At 37.6% G+C, this 22,436-nt stretch overlaps 1 protein-coding gene across 1 annotated transcript in view; it reads right to left on the bottom strand.

The window, feature by feature from the left end:
* The window catches only part of PCDH11X (protocadherin 11 X-linked), a 386,026-nt gene that overhangs the window by 240,705 nt on the left and 122,885 nt on the right, over nucleotides 1-22,436 (bottom strand). The window lies entirely within an intron of this gene.

Raw genomic sequence — 22,436 nt, 5'->3', positions numbered from 1 at the left:
GGGAGATATCGAGAGATAAATGGAGGGGGGAAGGAGCCTCCATAAGTTGGCTACCAGAAAGTGATATAGCCCTGGAGGGCAAACTCAGAACCCTTAGAAATCTGCTCCAGTGAGAGATATCCCTGTCTGAAAGTGGCTCAGGGGATGAAAAGGGTAGAATTCTACATGGCTCAGTGTGGTCTCAGGATCCCAGGACTCACAGAACTAACAAAGGTGCCTGAACTGGTAGAGTGCCCAAGCAGTGGAGTGGTTATGGTCAGTGAGCATGAGAGGGGACTCTCAGCTTAGGTGACCATAAACTGCCAGCCAGCTGTCTGGGTGACCTCTCTCCACCTGGACACCCAGCAGCAGACTGGAATGGGTGGACCATCTGTCATCCCCCAGGAGAGGCAGAATGGGTGTACCCATGATCTGGCAAAAGCTCTCAGGTTGGTGGCCCCATAAAGGACAGTAAGGATACATTCAGCCATTCCTCAGGAGTGGCAGAGTGGGTACACGCATGAGTCTGCAATCACTCTCAGGGTCAGAGCAATGCAAAGGGCTGTAATGTGGGACCCTCGGACTCCCCCCAGGAGGATTGCTGTGAGCATACATCATGGGAGTATGTGGAGTTTGACACACACAATAGTGAAGACCGTTTGTCCTAGAGGGTTTACTGAAGAGGAGGGACAGCAATCTTTCATCTCTGAGGCTGGAGATCAGGGCAGAGACATTTTTATATTGATCCCCTAAGGAGGTATGGAAAGCCTTCAGGGAACAAAAGCCACACAGAGGACCAGCTTACACCGAGCCCAGCCCCCTGGCAAGGGGCGGTGCAACTCCACCCAGGCAAAGACACCAAGAAGCAACACAGCAGGCCCCTCACCCAGAAGACCAACTGGAAGAACAGGTGTACAACTAGTTTACAGATCCCACAAGAATGTAAAACTCCAGTGCTAGGGGAAAATAGTATATAGAACTTGAGGTTTTTTCTCATGATTCATTTATCTTTCAGGCTAAAATTTTCCTTTTCTCTTTTTTCTTTTTTCCCATTTCAACTAGTTTCTTATTTTATCAACTTTTTGTTTTTAAGTCACTTTTTAACTTTGATTTTTTTTACATCTACATTTTATAGATATATGCTCCATTTTTAGCCTTTTTTCACTCAATTCAATTTTATTTGTACATATATATATATTTGCAGTTTTGGGATTCGGTGTCTCTAACACACTGACCAAAATTCACCCAGGAACAAGTGGATCACCCTGCTTTGTTCACCCTGTGAGATTATATTCTCTCTACCACCCCCCTTTTTTTGTTTTTTTTTTTTTGTTTTTGTTTGTTTTTCTGTTTTGGTTACTGACCTCCTTGGATTTGTCTAGTGTGTATTTTGCTTGGTTTGTGGTTCATAGTTTGATCCTGGGATCAAGGCCCACATCAGGCTCATCCACTGGGAGCCTGCTTCTTCCTCTCCTGCTCCCCCTGCCTGTGTTCCCTCTCTCACTGGCTGTCTCTCTCTCTGTCAAATAAATAAATAAAATCTTAAAAAAAAAAAAAAGAAAGCGGGGCGCCTGGGTGGCACAGTGGTTAAGCATCTGCCTTTGGCTCAGGGCATGATCCCGGCATTATGGGATCAAGCCCCACATCAGGCTCTTCTGCTATGAGCCTGCTTCTTCCTCTCCCACTCCCCCTGCTTGTGTTCTCTCTCTCACTGGCTGTCTCTATCTCTGTCAAATAAATAAATAAAATCTTAAAAAAAAAAAAAAAAGAAAGAAAGAACCAGAGGTAATGTTCCCTGTCACAGATCTAATTGATATAAGTAAGATGTCAGAGAAGGAATTCAAGATAACAATTATAAAGTTAATAGCTGGGTTTGAACAAAGCATAAAAGACACCAGAGAGACTCTAAGTGCAGAAATGAAATCTAATCATGCCAAACTTAAAAATGCAATAACTGAGAGGCAGTCAAAATCAGGTGCTCTAAAAGCTAGGGTGAATGAGACAGAAGAGAGAGTAAGTGATCTAGAAGATAGGCTGATGAAAAGGAAGGAAGTTGAGGAAAAGACAGATAAACAACTAAGAGCCCATGAAGAAATGCTTTGAGAAATTAATGATGCCAGGAAACGTACTGTCAGAATTACTGTGGTACCTGAGGGTGAAGAGAGAGAGAGAAAGAGAAAGGGCCAGAAGGTATATTTGAGCAAATCATGGCTGAGAACTTCCCTAATCTGGGGAAAGAAACAAGCATTCAAGTCCAAGAGGTAGAGAGGAGGCCTCCCAAAATCAATAAAAATAGATCAACACCCTGACATATAATAGTGAAGCTTACAAATTTTAGAGAAAAAGAGAAAATCCTGAAAGTAACTTCAGACAAGAGGTTCCTTGCCTACAGAGGGAAGGATATCAGACTAACATGAGACCTAGCCACAGAAACCTGGTAAGCCAGAAAGGGCTGACATGATGTATTCAGGGTACTAAATGAGAAGAACATGAAGCCAAGAATACTTTATCCAGTAAGGCTGTAATTCAGAATGGAAAGAGAGATAAAGAGCCTGTAGTACAGACATAAACTGAAAGAATATGTGACCACTAAGCCAGCCCAGCAAGAAATATTAAGGGGGATCCTTTAAGCAAAGGGAGAGCCCAAGAGTAGCATAGACCAAAGAGAAACAGAGACAATCTACAGAAAGAAGAACATTACAGGCAATACAATAGCACTAAATTCATATCTTCCAATAGTTACTCTGAATGTAAATGGGCCGAATGCTCCCATTAAAAGACACAGGGTATCAGATTGGATTTAAAAAAGCAAGACTCATCATTAAGTTGTCTACAAGAGACTCATTTTATACCTAGACACTTCCAGACTGAAAGTGAGGGACTGGAGAACAATTTAACACACTAATGGACCTCAAAAGAAAGCTGAGATAGAAAACTTCATATCAGACAAACCAGATTTTTAACCCAAAGACTGGAGTAAGAGATGGAGAGGGACACTATATCATACTTAAAGGGTGTATCCAACAAGAAGATCTAACAACTGTAAATATTTATGCCCCCAGCATTGGAGCAGCCAATTATATCAACCAATTAATAACCAAAGTAAAGAAACACATTAATAATAATACATTCATAGGAGGGGACTTCAACACCCCACTCACAGCAATACACAGATCATCTAAGCAGAAGATCAACAAGGAAACAAGGGCTTTCAATGACACACTGGACCAGATGGACTTCAAGATATATACAGAACATTCCCTCTTTAAACAACAGAATACTCATTCTTCTCCAGTGCATATGGAGCTTTCTCCAGAATAGACCACATACTGGGTCACAAATCAGGTCTCAACCAGTACCAAAAGATTGGGATTATTCCCTGCATATGTTCAGACAACAATGCTTTGAAGCTGGAACTCAACCACAAGGAAAAATTTGGAAGGAACACAAACACTCATAAATTAAAAAGCATCCTGTTAAAGAATGAATTGGTCAACCAGGAAATTAAAGAGGAACTTAAACAATTCATGCAAAAACAATACAAATGACAACACATTGGTTCAGAACCTATAGGATATGGTAAAAACAGTCCTTAGAAGGAAGTATGTAGCCAACCAAGCCACTCTCAAAAAATTAGAAAGAATCCCAAATGCATAAGCTAACCTTACACATAAAGGAGCTGGAGAAAGAACAGCAAATAAATCCTAAAACAATCAGGAGAAAAGAAATAATAAAGATTAGAGCAGAAATCCATGAAATAGGTACCAGAAGAACAGTAGAACAGATCAATGAAACTAGAAATTAGTTTGATGAAAGAATTAAGAAGATAGATAAACCTTTGGCCACACTTATTCAAAAGCAAAGAGAAAGGACCCAAATTAATAAAATCATGAATGAAAGGGGAGAAATCATGACCAATACCAAGGAAATAGAGACAATTATTAGAACTTAATACCAGCAGCTATATGCCAACAAACTGGGCAACCTGGAAGAAATGGATGCATTCTTGGACACTTATAAACTACCAAAACTGAAACAGGAAAAAATAGACAATCTGAACAGACTAATAACCAACAAGAAAATTGAAACAGTAATCTAAAACCTCCCAAAAAACAGAAGTCCAGAACCAGACAGTTTCCCAGGGGAATTCTACCAAACATTCAAAGAAGAAATCATTCCTATTCTCCTAAAGCTGTTCCAAAAAATAAAAAAGGAAGGAAAACTTCCAAACTCCTTCTTTGAGGCCAGCATTACCCTGATCCCAAAACCAGACAAAGACCCCATCAAAAAGGAGAATTACAGACCATTATCCCTGAAGAACATGGATGCCAAAATACTCAACAAGATCCTAGCCAATAGAATTCAACAGTACATTAAAAGGATTATTCACACAACCAGGTGGGGTTTATTCCTGGGATACAAGGTGGTTCAACTTTCATAAATCAATGAATGTGATAGATCACATTATCAAAAGGAGACACAAGAACCATATGATCCTCTCAACTGTTGCAGGAAAAGCATTTGACAAAATACAACATTCTTTCCTGACTAAAACTCTTCAGAGGAGGAGTTAAGATGGTGGAAGAGTAGAGGTCCCCTTTTTCAGGTGGTCGCCGGAGTCGAGCTGGATAGGAACCACACCATCCTGAAAACCCATGGAATCAGCCTGAGATGTAGGAAGATACATCTGGATCTCTACAAATGAACATCTCCAGCGCTGAGTATTGAGGTACGAAGTGGAGTGCCGTGAATCAGCGCACAGATATCGGAAGATAAATGGAAGGGGGAGGGATCCTCTGCGCTCGGGCTCCGGGAAGCGTAGCCACCTGCACTGGGGAGTGGGCGGATTCGTGGACCGGCACCCGCGAGAGAGCAAACTGAGACTGTGAGCCTGGGAACGTGCACAACCAGACTGAAAACTGGAGCTTGGGAGTGCCCCCTAACCATACTGAAACAGGGAGCTCAAGAGTGCGCGTGGGGGCGGCTGGCAACTGGCAGTGTTAGAAGCACAAAGGACAGAGATGTGCGGGCCCTGGAAGTGAGGGCTGGGACGCCAGCTGTGGGGTGAACAACCAGGGACGTTGCAGGGTTTTTAGCAGCACCAACAGAAACAGAGTTAAAGAGGCCAGGAGAGCTCAGTGGAGAGCGGACTGCGATCTCTCTGTTCTGAGACAGAGGCTGGGAGTCGACCACTGCTCCTCTGACTCTCAGAAGAGCCAAAGAAAACCACCAGGGAAAGCCGCCAGAGAACAAAAGCCCAGAAATAGGAGTTCACATTGTCCCAATTCCCATCCCCCCTCGCAGGGGACAGGGAGACTCTACCCAAACAGGGTTGCCTGAGTATCAGAGCGGCAGGCCCCTCCCCCTGAAGGCAGGCTGAAAAATCAAGAAGCCCACATCCTTAAGGTCCCTATAAAACAAGATAACACTGCCTGGGTCCTGGTCACTAATTTGGGCTCTGGGCAACCCTGCAACCTCTCTTCATCAGAATGACAAGAAGGAGAAATCCCCCCCAGCAAAGAAAAGATAATGAGTCTGTGGCCTCTGCCACAGAACTGATGGATATGGATATAACCAAATTATCAGAAATGGAGTTCAGAGTAACAATGGTCATGTTGATGTGCAGACTTGAAGAAAATATTAAAGAAAATATTAATGAGAATATAAAATCTCTAAGGGCAGAAATGAGAGTGAATCTCACAGAAATTAAAAATGCTATGAATCAAATGCAGTCAAAACTAGATGCTCTGATGGCCAGGGTAAATGAGGCAGAAGAACGAATTAGTGAATTGGAGGATGGGATGGTAGAAGAGAAAGCTAAAACAGAAACTAGGCTCAAAAAAATCCGATCTCAAGAACGTAGGTTACGGAAGATTACTGACTCAGTGAAATGTTCCAATGTCAGAATCATTGGCATCCCCGAGGGGGTGGAGAATAACAGAGATCTAGAAGAGATATTTGAACAAATTGTAGCTGAAAACTTGCCTAATCTAGCAAAGGAAACAAGCATTCATGTTCAAGAGGCAAAGAGGACCCCTCCCAAAGTCAACATGACAACCTATGCCACGTCATGTCATACTGCAATTTGCAAATATTAGATCCAAGGATACAGTATTGAAAGTGGACAGGGCAAAGAAATTTCTCATGTACAAAGGTAAAAATATTTGGATTACGTCAGTTGTCTACACAGACCTGGAATGAGAGAAAGGCTTGGGGGAGCATTTTTAAAGCTCTTTCAGAGAAAAACATGCAGCCAAGGATCCTTTATCCAGCAAGGCTGTCATTCAGAATTAATGGAGAGATAAGGACTTTCCAGAATCGCCAGTCACTGACCAATATTGTAACCATGAAACCAGCCCTACAGGAGATATTAAGGGGGGTTCTATAAAAGTAAAAGGCCCCAGAGTGATCAATGGCCTAAATGCTCCCATAAAATAACACATGGTGGCAGATTGGATAAAAAGACATGATCCATCCATTTGCTGTCTACAAGAGACTCATTTTGAACCTAAAGATACATCCAGACTGAATGGAAAGGGATGGAAAACCATTTTTCATGCCAATGGAACTCAAAAGAAAGCTGGGGTAGCAATTCTCATGTCAGACAGGTTGGATTTTAAACTAAAGACTGTAGTTAGAGATACAGAAGGACACTATATTATTCTTAAAGGATGTATCCAACAAGTGGATATGACACTTATAAATATCTATGCCCCAACAGGGGAGCAGCTAGATACACAAGCTAACTCTTAACCAGAATAAAGAGACATATAGATAAAAATACGTTAATAGTAGGGGACCTCAACACTCCACTATCAACAATAAATAGATAACCTAAGCAGAAAATCATCAAAGAAACAAGAGCTTTGAATGCCATACTAGACCAGATGGACCTCATAGATATATATAGAACACTACACCCCAGAACTAAATAATACTCCTTTTTTTTTGAATGCACGTGGAATGTTCTCCAGAATAAATCATGTGCTGGGTCACAAAACAGGTCTCAAACGATACCAAAAGATGGAAATTATTCCCTGCATATTCTCAGGCCACAATGCTTTGAAATTGGTACTCAATCACAAGGAAAAATTTGGAAGAAACTCAAACACTTGGAAACTAAGAACCATCCTGCTCAAGAATGATTTGATTAACCAGGAAATCAAAAATCAATTTAAACAATTTATGGAGACCAGCAAAAATGAAAACACCATGGTCCAAAACAAATGGGACACTGCAAAGGCAGTCCTAAGGGGAAAATACATAGCCATCCAAGCCTCCCTCAAAGAATAGAAAAAATTAAAATGTAGTTTTTATATTCTCACCTCAAGAAGCTGGAAAGGCAACAGAAGAACAGGCCTAATCCATGCACGAGAAAGCAGTTGATCAAGATTAGAGCAGAGATCAATGAATTAGAAACCAGGAGCACAGTAGAGCAGATCAACAGAACTAGAAGCTGGTTCTATCAAAGAATAAATAAGATTGCTAATCCACTGGCAAGACTTATTCAAAAGAATAGAGAAAGGACCCTCATTAACAAAATTATGAATGAAAAGGGAGATGTCACAACCAACACCAATGAAATTGGAAGGATTGTTAGAAACTTTTATCAACAGCTTTATGCCAATAAATTAAACAATGTTGAAGAAATGAATGCCTTCCTGGAAACCTATAAACCACCAAGTCTGAAACAGGAAGAAATTGATTTTTTATGCAGACCAATTAATTATGAAGAGATTGAAGCAGTGATTAAAAACCTTCAGGAAAAAAAGAATGCCAGGGCCTGATGGATTCCTGGGGAATTCTACCAAACATTAAAAGAAGAAATAATACCTATTCTCCTGAAGCTGTTTCAAAAAATAGAAACAGAAGGAAAACTACCAAAGTCATTCTATGAGGCCAATGTAACCTTGATCCCCAAACCAGGCAAACATTCCATCAAAAAGGAGAATTACAGACCTATAATCCCTGATGAATATGGATGCCAAAATTCTCAACAAGATCCTAGCTAATAGGATCCAACCGTACATTAAACGGATTATCCATCATGACCAAGTGGGATTCATCCCTGGGATGCAAAAGTGGTTCCACATTCCCAAATCTATCAGTGTGATAGATTATATCAGCAAGAAAAGAGTCAAGAACCATATGAACCTCTCCACAGATGCCAAAAAAGCATTTGGCAAAATACAGCATCCTTTGCTGATTAAAACCCTTCAGAGTGTAGGGATAGAGGGCACATTCCTCAATTTCATAAAAACCAGGTATGAAAAGCTTACAGCAAATATCATTCTCAATGGGGAAAAGCTGGAAGCCTTTCCCTTAAGATCAGGGACACGACAAGGATGCCCACTCTCGCCATTATTATTGAACATAGTACTAGAAGTCCTTGCAACAGCAACCAGACAACAAAAAGAGATAAAAGGTATCCAAATTGGCAAAGAAGAAGTCAAACGGTCTCTCTTCACAGATGACATGATACTCTATATGGAAAACCCAAAAGAATCCACTCCCAAACTATTAGAAGTTATAGAGCAATTGAGGAATGTGACAGGATACAAAATCAATGCTCAGAAATCAGTTGCATTGCTATACATGAACAATGAGACTGAAGAAAGAGAAATTAGGGAATCCATTCCATTTACAATAGCACCAAAAATCATACGTTATCTCGGAATTAACTTAACCAGAGAGATAAAGGGTCTATATTCTAGAAACTACAAATCACTCTTGAAAGACATTGAAGAAGACACAAAACGATGGAAAAATATTCCATGCTCATGGATCGGAAGAAGAAACATAGTTGAAATGTCTATGCTACCCAGAGCAATGTACATTTTCAATGCCATCCCGATCAAAATATCAATGACATTTTTCAAAGAACTGGAACAAACAGCCCTTAAATTTGTGTGGAACCAGAAAAGGCCCCGAATTGCCAAGGAATTGTTGAAAAGGAAAAACAAAGCTGGGGGCATCACATTGCCGGATTTCAAGCTATACTACAAAGATGTGATCACAAAGACAGCATGGTACTGGCACAAAAACAGACGCATAGACCAATGGAACAGAATGGAGAACCCAGAAATGGACTCTCAGCTCTTCCGGCACCTGATCTTTGACAAAGCAGGAAAAAACATCCAGTGGAAAAAAGACAATCTCTTCAATAAATGGTACTGGGAAAATTGGACAGCTACATGCAAAAGAATGAAACTTGACCACTCACTCACACTGTACACAAAGATAAACTCAAAATGGATGAAAGACCTCTATGTGAGACAGGAATCCATCAAAATCCTAGAGGAGAACATAGGCAGCAACCTCTACGACATCAGCCACAGCAGCCTTTTTCATGACACCTCTCCAAAGGCAAGAGAAACAAAAGAAAAAATGAACTTTTGAGACTTCATCAAGATAAAAAGCTTCTGTACAGCCAAGGAAACAGTCAAAAAAAAAAAAAAAACTAAGAGTCAGCCCACGGAATGGGAGAAGATATCTGAAAATGACACTATTGATAAAAGACTGGTATCCAAGATCCGCAAAGAACTTCTCAAACTCAATACACAAGAAACAAATCAAAAAATGGGAGGATATATGAACAGACACTCTTCCAATGAAGACATACAAATGGCTAACAGACACATGAAAAAATGTTCAGAATCATTAGCCATCATGGAATTTAAAATCAAAACCACACTAAGATACCACCTTGTGCCAGTTAGAATGGCAAAAATTGACAAGGCAGGAAACAACTATTGTTGGAGAGGATGTGGAGAAAGGGGATCCCTCCTACATTGTTGGTGGCAATGCAAGGTGTTACAGCCACTCTGGAAAACAGTGTGGAGGTCCCTTAAAAAGTTAAAAATTGAGCTACCCTATGACCCAGCCATTGCACTACTGGGTATTTACCTCAAAGATACAGACATAATTAAGAGAAGGGCCATATGCACCCAATGATCATAGCAGCTCTGTCCACAATAGCTAAATCGTGGAGGGAGCAGAGATGCCATTGAACAGATGACTGGATTAAGAAGCTGTGGTCCATTTATACAATGGAATATTACTCAGCTATCAGAAAGAACGATTTCTCAACATTTGCAGCAACATGGATGGGACTGGCAGAGATAATGCTAAGCAATATAAGTCAAGTAGAGAAAAACAATTATCATATGGTTTCACTCATTTATGGAATATAATATCTAGGAAGATCGATAGGAGAAGAAAGTGAAGAAGAAAGGGGGGTAAACAGAAGGGGGAATGAACCATGAGAGACTATGGGCTCTGGGAAACAAACTGAGGGCTTCAGAGGGGACGTGGAGGGAATGGGATAGGCTGGTGATGGGTATTAAGGAGGGCACATATTGCATGGTGCACTGGGTGTTATATACAAGAAATGAATCACGGAACTTTACACAAAAACTAGGTATGTACTGTATGGTGACTAACATAATATAATAAAAAATATTATTATATAAAAAAATTAAAAAATAAAAGTCTTCAAATTATAAAGATAGAGGGAACATAACTCAACATCACAAAAGCCATCTATGAAAAGCCCACCGTGAATATCATTCTCAATGTGGAAAAACTGAGAGCTTTTCCCTTAAGGTCAGGAACATGACAGGGATGCTCACTCTCTACACTTTTGTTCACCATAGTAGTAGAAGTTCTAGCCTCAGCAATCAGACAACAAAAAGAAATAAAAGGCATTCAAGTTGGCAAAGAAGTAGTCAAACTCTCACTCTTTGCAGATGACATGATATTTTATGTGGAAAACCAAAAAGACTTCACCCCAAAGTTGCTAGAACTCATACAGCAATTCAGCAATGTGTCAGGATAAAAAATCAATGCACAGAAATCAGTTGAATTTCTATGCAGTAGCAATGACACTGAAGAAAGAGAAATTAAGAAATCAATCCCATTTACAATTGCACCAAAAACTTTAAGATACCTAGAAATAAACCTAACCAAAGGGGTAAAGTATCCATACTTTAAAAACTATAGAACACTTATGAAATAAATTGAGGAAGACACAAAGAGATGGAAAATTATTCCATGTTCATGGATTGGAAGAATAAATATTGTGAAAATATCTATGCTACCCAGAGCAATCTACACATTCAATACAATCCCTATCAAAATACCATCAATACTTTTCACAGAGCTGGAACAAATAATCCTAAAATTTGTATGGAACAAGAAAAGACCCTGAATAACCATAGGAATGTTGAAGAAGAAAACCAAAGCTGAGGTCATCACAATGCCTGATTTCAAGCTACATTACAAAGGTGTGATCATCAAGACAGCATATACTGGCACAAAAACAGACACATAGGCCAACAGAACAGAATAGAGAACCCAGAAATCAACCTTCAACTCTATTGTCAACTAATGTTTGACAAAGCCAGAAAGAATATCCAATGGAGAAAGAACAGTCTCTTCAATAAATGGTGCTGGGAAAATTGGACAGACACATGCAAAAGAATGAAACTGGACCATTCTCTTACCCCATACACAATGATAAACTCAAAATGGAAGAAAGACCTAAATATAGACAGGAATCCATCAAAATCCTAGAGGACAACAAAGGCAGCAACCTCTTCGACCTTCACCACAGCAACTTCTTGCAAGACACATCTCTAAAGGCAAGGGAAACAAAAGCAAAAATTAACTTTTGGGACTTCATCAAGATAAAATCTTCTGCACAGCACAGGAAACAGTCAACAAAACTAAAAGGCAACCTACTGAATAGGAGAAGATATTTGCAAATGATGTATGATATAAAGGGTGAGCATCCAAGATCTATAAAGAGCCTATCAAACTCAAAACCAAAATACCAAATAATCCAGTCAAGTATTGGGCAGAAGACATGAACAGACATTTCTCCAAAGAAGACATACAAATGGACAAGAGACACATGAAAAAATGCTCAACATCACCTGGCATCAGGGAAATACAAATTAAAACTCCAATGAGATACCACCTTACACCAGTTAGAATGGCTAAAATTAACAAGACAGGGAACAACAAATGTTGGTGAGGATGTGCAGAAAGGGCACCTTCCCATACTGTTGGTGGGAATGCAAGCTGGTACAACCAGTCTGGAAAACAGTATGCATGGTCCTCAAGAAGTTAAATATAGAGTTACCCTATGACCCAGCAATTGCACTACTAGATATTTACCCCAAAGATACAGATGTAGTGAAACGAAGGGGCACCTGCACCCCAATGTTCATAGCAGCAATGTCCACAATACCCAAACTGTAGAAGGAGCTGAGATGTACTTCAACAGATGAATGGATAAAGAATATGTGGTTTATATATACAATGGAATATCACTGCCATCAGAAAGGATGGATACTTATCATTTACATTGATGTGTATGGAACTGGTAGGGGATTATGCTAAGTGAAATATGTCAGTAAGGGAAAGACAATTATCATATGGTTTCATTCATGTGTGGAATATAAGAAATAATTCAGAGGATCATAGGGGAAGGGAGGGAAAACTGAATGGGAAGAAATCAGGGAGGAAGACTCTTGACTCTAGGAAACAAACAAGGTTGCAAAAGGGTAGGTGGGTAGAGGGATGGGGTAACTGAGTGGTGGCATTAAGGAGGGCACACGATGGGAGGAGCACTAGGTGATATACACTACTGATTAATCATTGAACATTGCATCTGAAACTAGTGACGTACTATATGTTGGCTAATTGAATTTAAATAAAAAATAATCATGGTTACTCCAAATGAATTAAAATATTTTACTGTAGAGTTCAGTTGTCTACGATGCTTTTTCACCTCCCAAAATAATGACCAAGTATAAAATATCCATCCAAGACAAGAGCATACATCTGAAAATACATCTAAAACCTCTGGTAGAGGGAGAAAATACACAAACTCTGATAAGAAAAATACACAGAATTTCCTTTTATTTTCCCTTGTAGAGGCAGGTGTTAAAAATTCAATTTTCTTGGAAATTAACAACACAATGTTATTTAATAACTTTATTATTATTTTTTTTTAATGAGTAAGCATAATTGGACTGAAAATCACATGTCAAAATGTCAAATTGGAAAACATAGCTTGGAACAGCACTGATTTTCTCTTCATGTCTATGGAGTCAGAGTATAGGAATTTCTAAAAATGTCTTCTCTGGTTCTGGCTTCCTCCTAAGCCTCCAAGGGGGAAGATCAATTAATGTAAAATTGTAAAGTATTTAACATGCATTCACTAGACTATGTGGTGAGATTATATGGTTATATTTTTAATTACCAAAGTGTTATAATTGTCTATATATGATTTTGTATAATACTCAAATACATTTATCTTTTTCCTCTTGAACTGCTTGAAGATAATTCTGCAAAGTTTTGGATTTTTTTATGCTCAGATTCACTTAACTTTTTATTCAAATCTGGAACCATAATATATCTCAGTAGAAGAATTAGACATTTATTATTAAATTTAAGGTGGCATTTCAGAAATAGTATCAGTTTGGGTCCTCCTACTCTGCTGCCATATTCCTCTTTCCTCGATCTGCTTCAATGAGAATTTTTTTAAAAATCAAATTCCATAATCCACGTGTATTGGTAATCTTATTTTAAATTCACATAACTATGATGAGCATTTTATTAATATTTTATTCATGTAAGCCAATAAATAATTTGCCTTTCTTTTGAATGAAGTGTTTAGCAAAGGAAACATTTTCCATGTCATATCTATTTACAAGTGCAAAAGTTATCAACTATTCTTCAATTGCATAGTTTAAGAAAAAATATAATTTTATGACCATAAGGTCAAATACAAAATTTCATATTATAATTTGATCTAAATAAACTCAGCTGATGTTTGAGTGATAATTTTGTTTTTGTAAAGATATTTCAAAAGACTTTTAGTAAGGCTCAAACCTAAAATGTCTCATCTATGGGTAGAGAAAATAGTTTCTAAATTGCACTTTATAAAACTCCATGGCACTTAATAGTATTTTGCGGATTTTTGGCAAACATAATATTTAGTGGTTAATACAGTCACAACATTCTTATAGGCATTGGGAATATGGTACTGAGTAAACATATTTTACAAATGTAATAAAAATTAAATTTTGGCTAAGATGAGAAAAAAATGATGGCAATCTAAGCATTTAATCATGTTATTGATACTAACATTTATATTAATTAGAGAATAATTACACTTTTAACAAGAGCAATAGAGGAAGAATATAAAGTATTGTTAGAAGTTATATAAGGAAAAACTAACATATATATTATAGTGTAAAAAGAACAAGTAAATACTCTTAAGCTTTTAGTTTCACACCCAATTATGTAATTCATGACTATAATACATCTGAGAAAAATAATTTGCTAGTTTTAATTTTTAAGTTTATGTATTTATGTTTGTATAGTTTTTATTTGTTCAGAGTTTAGTCTTATGCATTGGCGTGAATTTTGAATTGGCCTTTGCTTTCTCAAGCAGATGAAGGCAAGTTTGTACAGCTGAAAAATCCAAGAAGAGCATCTTCATTGTCTTTTAATTATTTTATGTGAGGTGACATGATTCTTAAAATATTTTTCAAAATTTAAGATGATAATAGGATATACATACCAGATAATAGGTAACGTCCATATTGCCCTCTGTCTTCTACAATTGTTCTGTCCAATATGGCAGTGATTAGGTGCAAGTATTTAAATATAAATTTTAATTAATTAAAATTAGATAAAATCTAAATATTACTTCCTTAGTCTCACTAGCCACATTTTAAGTTTTCATACCTGTATGTGTGTAGTGGCTAGTGCATTGGACAGCACAAGTATACATTTCCATTACTGTATGAAATTCTCTTGGACTATACTGTTCTAAGATATTATAATATTTTTCTTTAACAAAAATTTATGTTCAATTAGGTGATTACATGTGAACCTCCCCTAGATATTTACAACTCTATGAATGATTTTCTGATTTATATATTTAAATTTCATACTGTCCAAGGAATTGAAGAAGAGTTGCCCATATGCAAGGCATAATTTTCAACAAGGTTCTGGCCAGATATCTAAGTTTAATGCCCAAGTGTGGTGCCAACATGAGCTCATTATCATTATTGGATGATTATTCCAAGGTGGTTCCTCTGTCTTCTCTCCTTTAGGAATAAAAAAATGATTAACATATGGATCCATCATTAGTGCTACCCTGATGGCAGTTATTCAATTGACATTCAAACCCATGTGAGAAATGAAAACAAACTGAAGCTTTCTGCCATATGTTAGACCATGACTTGAGAATAGTGGGAAAAGTGAAAAGGCAAATAAAGACACAAGGCTCCTTAATTCATCACCTCACAAACGTTAACAGAAAAAAGTAAAAAGTTTGCAATACTTAACTTGTAGTATCCTAAATTCTAAACCTATATAAAATTATTTACCCTTGTTTACAGGGACAAACTTTCCCTGAGAAAAACCTCAGGTAACTTTCCTAAGTGTTCATCTTTTGCTGAGGACACTAAATATCATTCATATGTGTTTCTCTCATTAATTTACTTAAGCCTTAATACACTATAAAAGAAAAAAATGAAGTCAACAATAAAATTCTGCAGAAAACAACTTCAAAATTATTTTATAAAACAGAGATGGAGAGAGAGTGGGGGGAGGGGCAAAAGGAGAGGGAGAAAGACAATCCTCAAGGAGACTCCTCACTGAGCACAGAGCCTGACTCGGGGCTCAGTTCCAAGACCCTGAGATCATGACCTGAGCCAAAATCTAGAGTCTGCTGATTAACCGACCAAGCCACCCAGGTACGCCTAAAACAACTTTTTTTTTTTCCTATTATGGATATAGCAAGCTAAAGTGTCAATCTCTGGTAAAAATTTACAATCTACTAGTAAATATTTATTTTCAGAAGAAATGATGATAAATACTGTGTTGTAAGTGGCCAGTGCATTATTTATAAAATTCAAAACTGTACATCTTTTAAACATACATATGTACAAATAAAAAATAGAAAACAAAATCTCAAAGGAAAACAACATATTATATGAATTGGATGAAACACATTTTGTGTTGATTTTGGATTCTGATATCTTTTTTTTTAAAGATTTTATTTATTTATTTGACAGAGATAGATACAGCCAGCGAGAGAGGGAACACAAGCAGGGGGAGTGGAAGAGGAAGAAGCAGGCTCATAGCGGAGGAGCCTGATGTGGGGCTCGATCCCATAATGCCAGGATCACGCCCTGAGCTGAAGGCAGACGCTTAACAGCTGTGCCACTCAGGCACCCCCTGGATTCTGATATCTTAAATGACATTGATCTCAAGTACAAAAAATAGCACATTCCAGTTCAAGTTAAAAAAAAAATTGTGAGGGTGACTAGGTAGCTCAGTTAGTTAAGCATCCAACTAGATTTTGGCTCAGATCATGCCCCTCTCCCCCACTGTCTCTCTCTCTCTCTCTCTCTAAAATAAATAAATAAATAAATAAATCTTTCCAAAATTGTGGGCTTTTTAATAACCTCATGTAATGCAAAAAACATAATTTCACTTGTTAAAAATATTTCTTCTTAATTCAAGAATAAGCTTAGTGTTTCCAAACAGGATGAAAACTGCTGAAATAAGCAAGATGTCAATTTCATCTGAGACTTTAATTCTTAGCAGGGATTTATAAAGTCAAAGAAGAAAAGGTTGGTGTTGGATATGAAATTTCAAAGAGAAGTATACTTGCTTTTGAAAAAAAATGAGTGAAGTATAGTCTTTGCCAAATCAAAAGTTATTTCTTGTCTATTGTCCCAGAAAACAAACTATTGAACGAAATTTTAACATTTTTGACTTATTCATGTGCAGGTCACCCCTTCATCGCACATTGGAAGGTAATAAATAACAGCACTTCCAGAGTTATAAATCTGGTGTACTTGCCCAGAAAATGCATACAGTGCCAGTAAGTACTAAAAATAGTTGCAAAGACACTCCTGCACTGTTGGTAGGAATGCAAACTGGTGCAGCCACTCTGGAAAACAGTATGGAGTTTCCTAAAAAAGTTAAAAATAGAACAATCTTATTATCCAGAAATCACATTACCAGGTATTTACCCAAGGAATAAATAATAATAATAATAATAATAATAATAATAATAATAATAATTCAAAGGGATACATGCACCCCAACATTTACAGCAGCACTATCTACAATAGTCAAATTATGGAAACAGCCCAAATGTCCATTGACTGATGAATGGATAAAGAAGATGAGGTATATATAATGGATTATTACTCAGCCATAACAAAGAATGAAATCTTGTTATTTGCAATGACATGGGTGGAGCTACAGAGTATTATGCTAAGCAAAATAAGTCACCCAGAGAAAGATAAATACCATATAATTTCACTCATATGTAGAATTTAAGAAACAGAACAATCATAGTGAAAAAAAGAGGGGGGACAAACCAAGAAAAGACTTTAACTATAGAGAACAAACTGATGATTACCAGAGGGGAGGTGGGTGGGGAGAGGGGTTAAATAGGTTATGGGGATTAGGGAGTGCACTTGTGATGAGCACTGGGTACTGTATGTGTTGAATCACTAAATTGTATACTTAAAACTAATATTATACTGTTATGTTAACTAACTGGAATTTAAATGAAAACTTAAAAGAAACTAAAAAATAAATAAAAATAGTTTCAAAGAGATTGTATTCTAAAACTGACTTTAAAAAGTTATTTACTGTGTAGATCAAGGACTGCAGGGGAAAAGACTAAAATTTTATTTCTGAGCTTTACCCATACTTGATTTATCCAAACCAACTTAATAAGAAAAATCAGCTTTTTCTTACTCTTACTGATACAACTTTGAGCAAGAGAAATACAAAAACATAGTTTCAAACGGACAAAACTGCAGAGTTATGGCTATTTTAGAAAACAGTAGGGAAAGAAATCTAATATTCTCAATACAAATACAATGGGAACTATAATAATTGTACTTTAATTCCAATAAACATGTCTAGGTTTGATATAGGCTACCTAGGACTACTGGAGAGACCACTAACTGTTTCCTAAATATTCAATATTGTAGTAACATTTAGATTGTATGCACTATTTCTAGAACATTGCTTTCAGGTTTCATCTGTAGCACTGTCAAGGGAAAACAATAGAAAATGTATTCCATGTAAAATGACCTGAGCTGTTAGTCATATATTTCACAATAACCTTCAAGTCACTATGTTCCTCCTTACTTTAAAACTATATTAGGGAAAGGAGAGTCATGTGTTTAAGAAAACATTAGCTCTCTTATGAAAAAATAAACATACATTAAAACATTAATAGTGGTGCTATTAATTTTGGCAAAGCCATGCACAGGGTTTAAGATATCACACTTTTTTTTAACATTATCTATTGAAATTTAGCAAAGCCTTATTAGTAGAACAATGGTATTTGTCCCATAGGGTTCTTCTTCTTATTTAAATTTCTTTTTCCCTACTTCATTGGATTACAACGCTAGGAACAATTTGTTTCTTTTTCCTCTGACAAAACGCAGGCAGTCAGGGAAGGGAAAAATATAATCAACAGTATGAAAAATAAGATTATCTATAAAAATCAGTCAAAGGATTCACAGAGTAAAAGAATGTAAAACATGATATTATCTACTTAAAACATGGGGAGGAGAGGAGTAAAGAATGGGTTCAAAGTTAATCAACCATAAACGTAAAATAGTCTATGATATGCAGTAGATGTTATATACAAACATAAGGGTAACCACAAATCAAAACCATTAAGAGATAAGCAAAGAATAAAGAGAAAGGAATCCAAGTATATCACTAAAGAAAATAAGCAAAATATGAGAGAGAGCAAGAGAAAAAAGGATCAGAGAAATATTATAGAAACAATCACAAAACAAGTAATAAATTGTCAATAAATACATACCTATCAATAGTGACTTTGGATGCAATGGACTAAATGCTCCAATCAAAAGACATACAGTGATGGACGGGTTAAAAAAAAACAAGAACCATCTATATGCTGCTTACAAGAGACTCACTTCTGACTTAAAGATACCTAAAGATTGAAAGGGAAGGGATAGAGAAACATTTTTTTAAAGATTTTTATTTATTAATTTGACAGAGAGAGAGACAGCCAACGAGAGAGGGAACACAAGCAGGGGGAATGGGAGAGGAAGAAGCAGTCTCCCAGTGGAGAAGCCTGATGTGGGGCTTGATCCCAGGACTCTGGGATCACACCCTGAGCCAAATGCAGACGCTTAACGACTGAGCAACAAAGGTGCCCCGGGATGGAGAAACATTTATCATGAAAATGGATGTTAAAAGTAATCCAAATGGATGAAAGACCTCGATGTGAGACAGAAATCCATCAAAATCCTAGAGGAGAACATAGGCAGTAACCTCTACGACATTGGCCAAAGCAACCTTTTTCATGACACATCTCCAAAGGCAAGAGAAACAAAAGATAAAATGAATTTATGGGACTTCATCAAGATCAAAAGCTTCTGCACAGCCAAGGAAACAGTCAAAAAAACTAAGAGGCAGCCCACGGAATGGGAGAAGATATTTGAAAACGACACTACAGATAAAAGACTTGTATCCAAGATCTACAAAGAACTTCTCAAACTCAATATGTGAGAAACAAATAAACAAATCATAAAATGGGCAGAAGATATGAACAGACTCCTTTCCAATGATGATATACAAATGGTTAACAGACACATGAAAAAATGTTCAAAATCATTAGCCATCAGGGAAATTCAAATCAAAACCACACTAAGATACCACCTTACGCCAGTTAGAATGGCAAAAATTGACAAGGCAAGAAACAACAATTGCTGGAGAGTATGTGGAGAAAGGGGATCCCTCCTACATTGTTGGTGGGAATGCAAGTTGGTACAGCCACTCTGGGAAACAGTGTGGAGGTCCCTTAAACAGTTAAAAATTGAGCTACCCTATGATCCAGCCATTGCACTACTGAGTGTTTACCCCAAAGATACAGACGTAGTGAAGAGAAGGGCCATATGCACCCCAATGTTCATAGCAGCATTGTCCACAATAGCTAAATCATGGAAGGAGACAAGATGCCCTTCAACAGATGACTGGATTAAGAAGATGTGGTCCGTATATACAATGGAATATTGCCCAGCCATCAAAAAACGATTTCTCAACATTTGCTGCAACATGGATGGGACTGGAGGAGATAATGCTAAGTGAAATAAGTCAAGCAGAGAAAGACAATTATCATATGGTTTCTCTCATCTATGGAACATAAGAACTAGGAAGATTGGTAGGAGAAGATAGGGATAAAGAAGGGGGGTAATCAGAAGGGGGAATGAAGCATGAGAGACTATGGACTCTGGGAAACAGAGGGCTTCAGAGGGGAGGGGGTTGGGAGAATGGGATAGGCTGGTGATGGGTATTAAGGAGGGCACGTATTGCATGGTGCACTGGGTGTTATACGCAACTAATGAATCATCGAGCTTTACATCGGAAACCAGGGATGTACTGTATGGTCACTAACATAATATAATAAAAAAAAATCATTTAAAAAAAAACAGGGATGTACTGTATGGTGACTAACATAATATAATAAAAAAACATTATAAGAAAAAGGTAATCCAAAATAGAAATACAAAATAGACTTTAAAACAAAGACTATTAAAAAAAGACAAAGAAGGTTATATACAGTACTACTACTAATAATAATAATAAAGGGGGAAAATCCAAAAATAAAATATAAAATTGTAAATACTTATGTACCCAACAAGGGAGAACCCAAATACATGAAACAGTTAATAACAAACATAAAGGAGCTAATCTATAATAATACAATTATAATAGGGGAGATTAACACCCCTCTTACATCAATGTACAATTCATCCAAACAGAAAATCAATAAGGAAATAGTGGCATTGTGCACTGGGTGTTATACGCAACTAATGAATCATTGAACTTTACATCAAAAACCAGGGATGTACTGTATGGTGACTTACATAATATAATAAAAATATATTATTATAAAAAAAAAGGAAATAGTGGCATTGAATGATATGCAGGACCAGATGGATTTAACATATATATTCAGGACATTCAATCATAACAAAACAGAATACATATTCTTTTCAAGTGCATATGGAACGTTCTTTAGAATGGTTGACACATTAGACCACAAAACAAGTCTCAATGAATTCAAAAAGACTGAAGTCAAACCTTGCATCTTTTCTCACCACAATGCTATGAAACTAGAAATCAACCACAAGAAAAAAAATACGAAAGGAGCACAAATACATGAAAGTTAAATAGCATGCCACTGAACACTGAATGCACCAATGAGAAATAAAAGAAAAAGTAAAACAGTACACGACAACAACTGAAAATGAGTACACAAGGGTCTAAGACCTCTGGGGTGTAACAAAAGCAGTTCTAAGAGTGAAGTTTATAGCACTACAAGCCTACCTGAAGATGCAAGAAAAATCTCAAATAAACAACCTAACCTTACACCTAAAGGAGCTAGAAAAACATCAAGGAACAAAACCTAAATCCAGCAGAAAGAAGAAAATAATAAAGGTTAAAGCAGAGATAGAGGGGGAAGGAGTTAAGATGGCAGAGTATGAGGAGGACCTTATGCTTACGTCCTCCCTGGAACACAGCTGGATAAATATCAAGTCATTCTGAACACCCAGGAAATCGATCTGAGGACTGAGAAAACAAATAGCCAAGCTAAAGGGAGAAAAGAGGCCACATGGTGCAAGATAGGAGTTGCAGAGATGTAATTTGGGGGATAAAAGAAACACCAGTGCTGGTGGGAGAAGGAGCCCTGATCAGTGAAAGAAGAGAGAGAGAGCAAGCCATGGTTCATTGCACAAGAAAAGCACTTCCCCAAAACCGTTGACGGGAAAAATGGGGGGTTGACAATTGCAAGTTTTTACAAGCAGCGGAGCTCAAAGTCTGAAGTTTTAGAAGTCTGCACCATAACTGGGGTGGAGCTTGGTGGGCATAGAGGTGTTCCTGTGGAGAAGGAGGGCAGAGACCTGGGAGTGGACAGCATGGACTGAGAATCCCCTGGGTCACAATGGGTGAGACATTTCCCATTGGAGTGAGTTTGAGACAGGTGTCACTGCCTCTCAGGGGACAAGAGAGCCAGCAGGCACTGTTGAACTGCCCTGTTTATTAACACAGGAGTAGAGGTAGCTGCTGAAGGCACCTAACCTGGATGCCAGCTTTTTACTGCATTTTACCATAAATTCCAAGCCCCTGTGTGTATGTGCATCTGTGCTTCTGGAACAAATCAGTATCAACCACTTCATGATGAGACCCTCCCCCAGAGGATCAGCGTGCATCCTTGATACACGGGGTCCATAAAATTTGGAGTTTTGAAACCCAACCAGCAGGTCTGAGATAAAACACAGGTGCACTATTCAGCCAGATGGGCAGATGGTCCAGACACAGACAGGGTGAAAGCAGAGATCTGAGGAAAGCCTGGAATA

Source organism: Ursus arctos, chromosome X (genome assembly GCF_023065955.2).
Source record: "Ursus arctos isolate Adak ecotype North America chromosome X, UrsArc2.0, whole genome shotgun sequence".
Taxonomy (NCBI): Eukaryota; Metazoa; Chordata; class Mammalia; order Carnivora; family Ursidae; genus Ursus; species Ursus arctos.
This window is presented reverse-complemented; position numbering and strand designations above follow the sequence as displayed.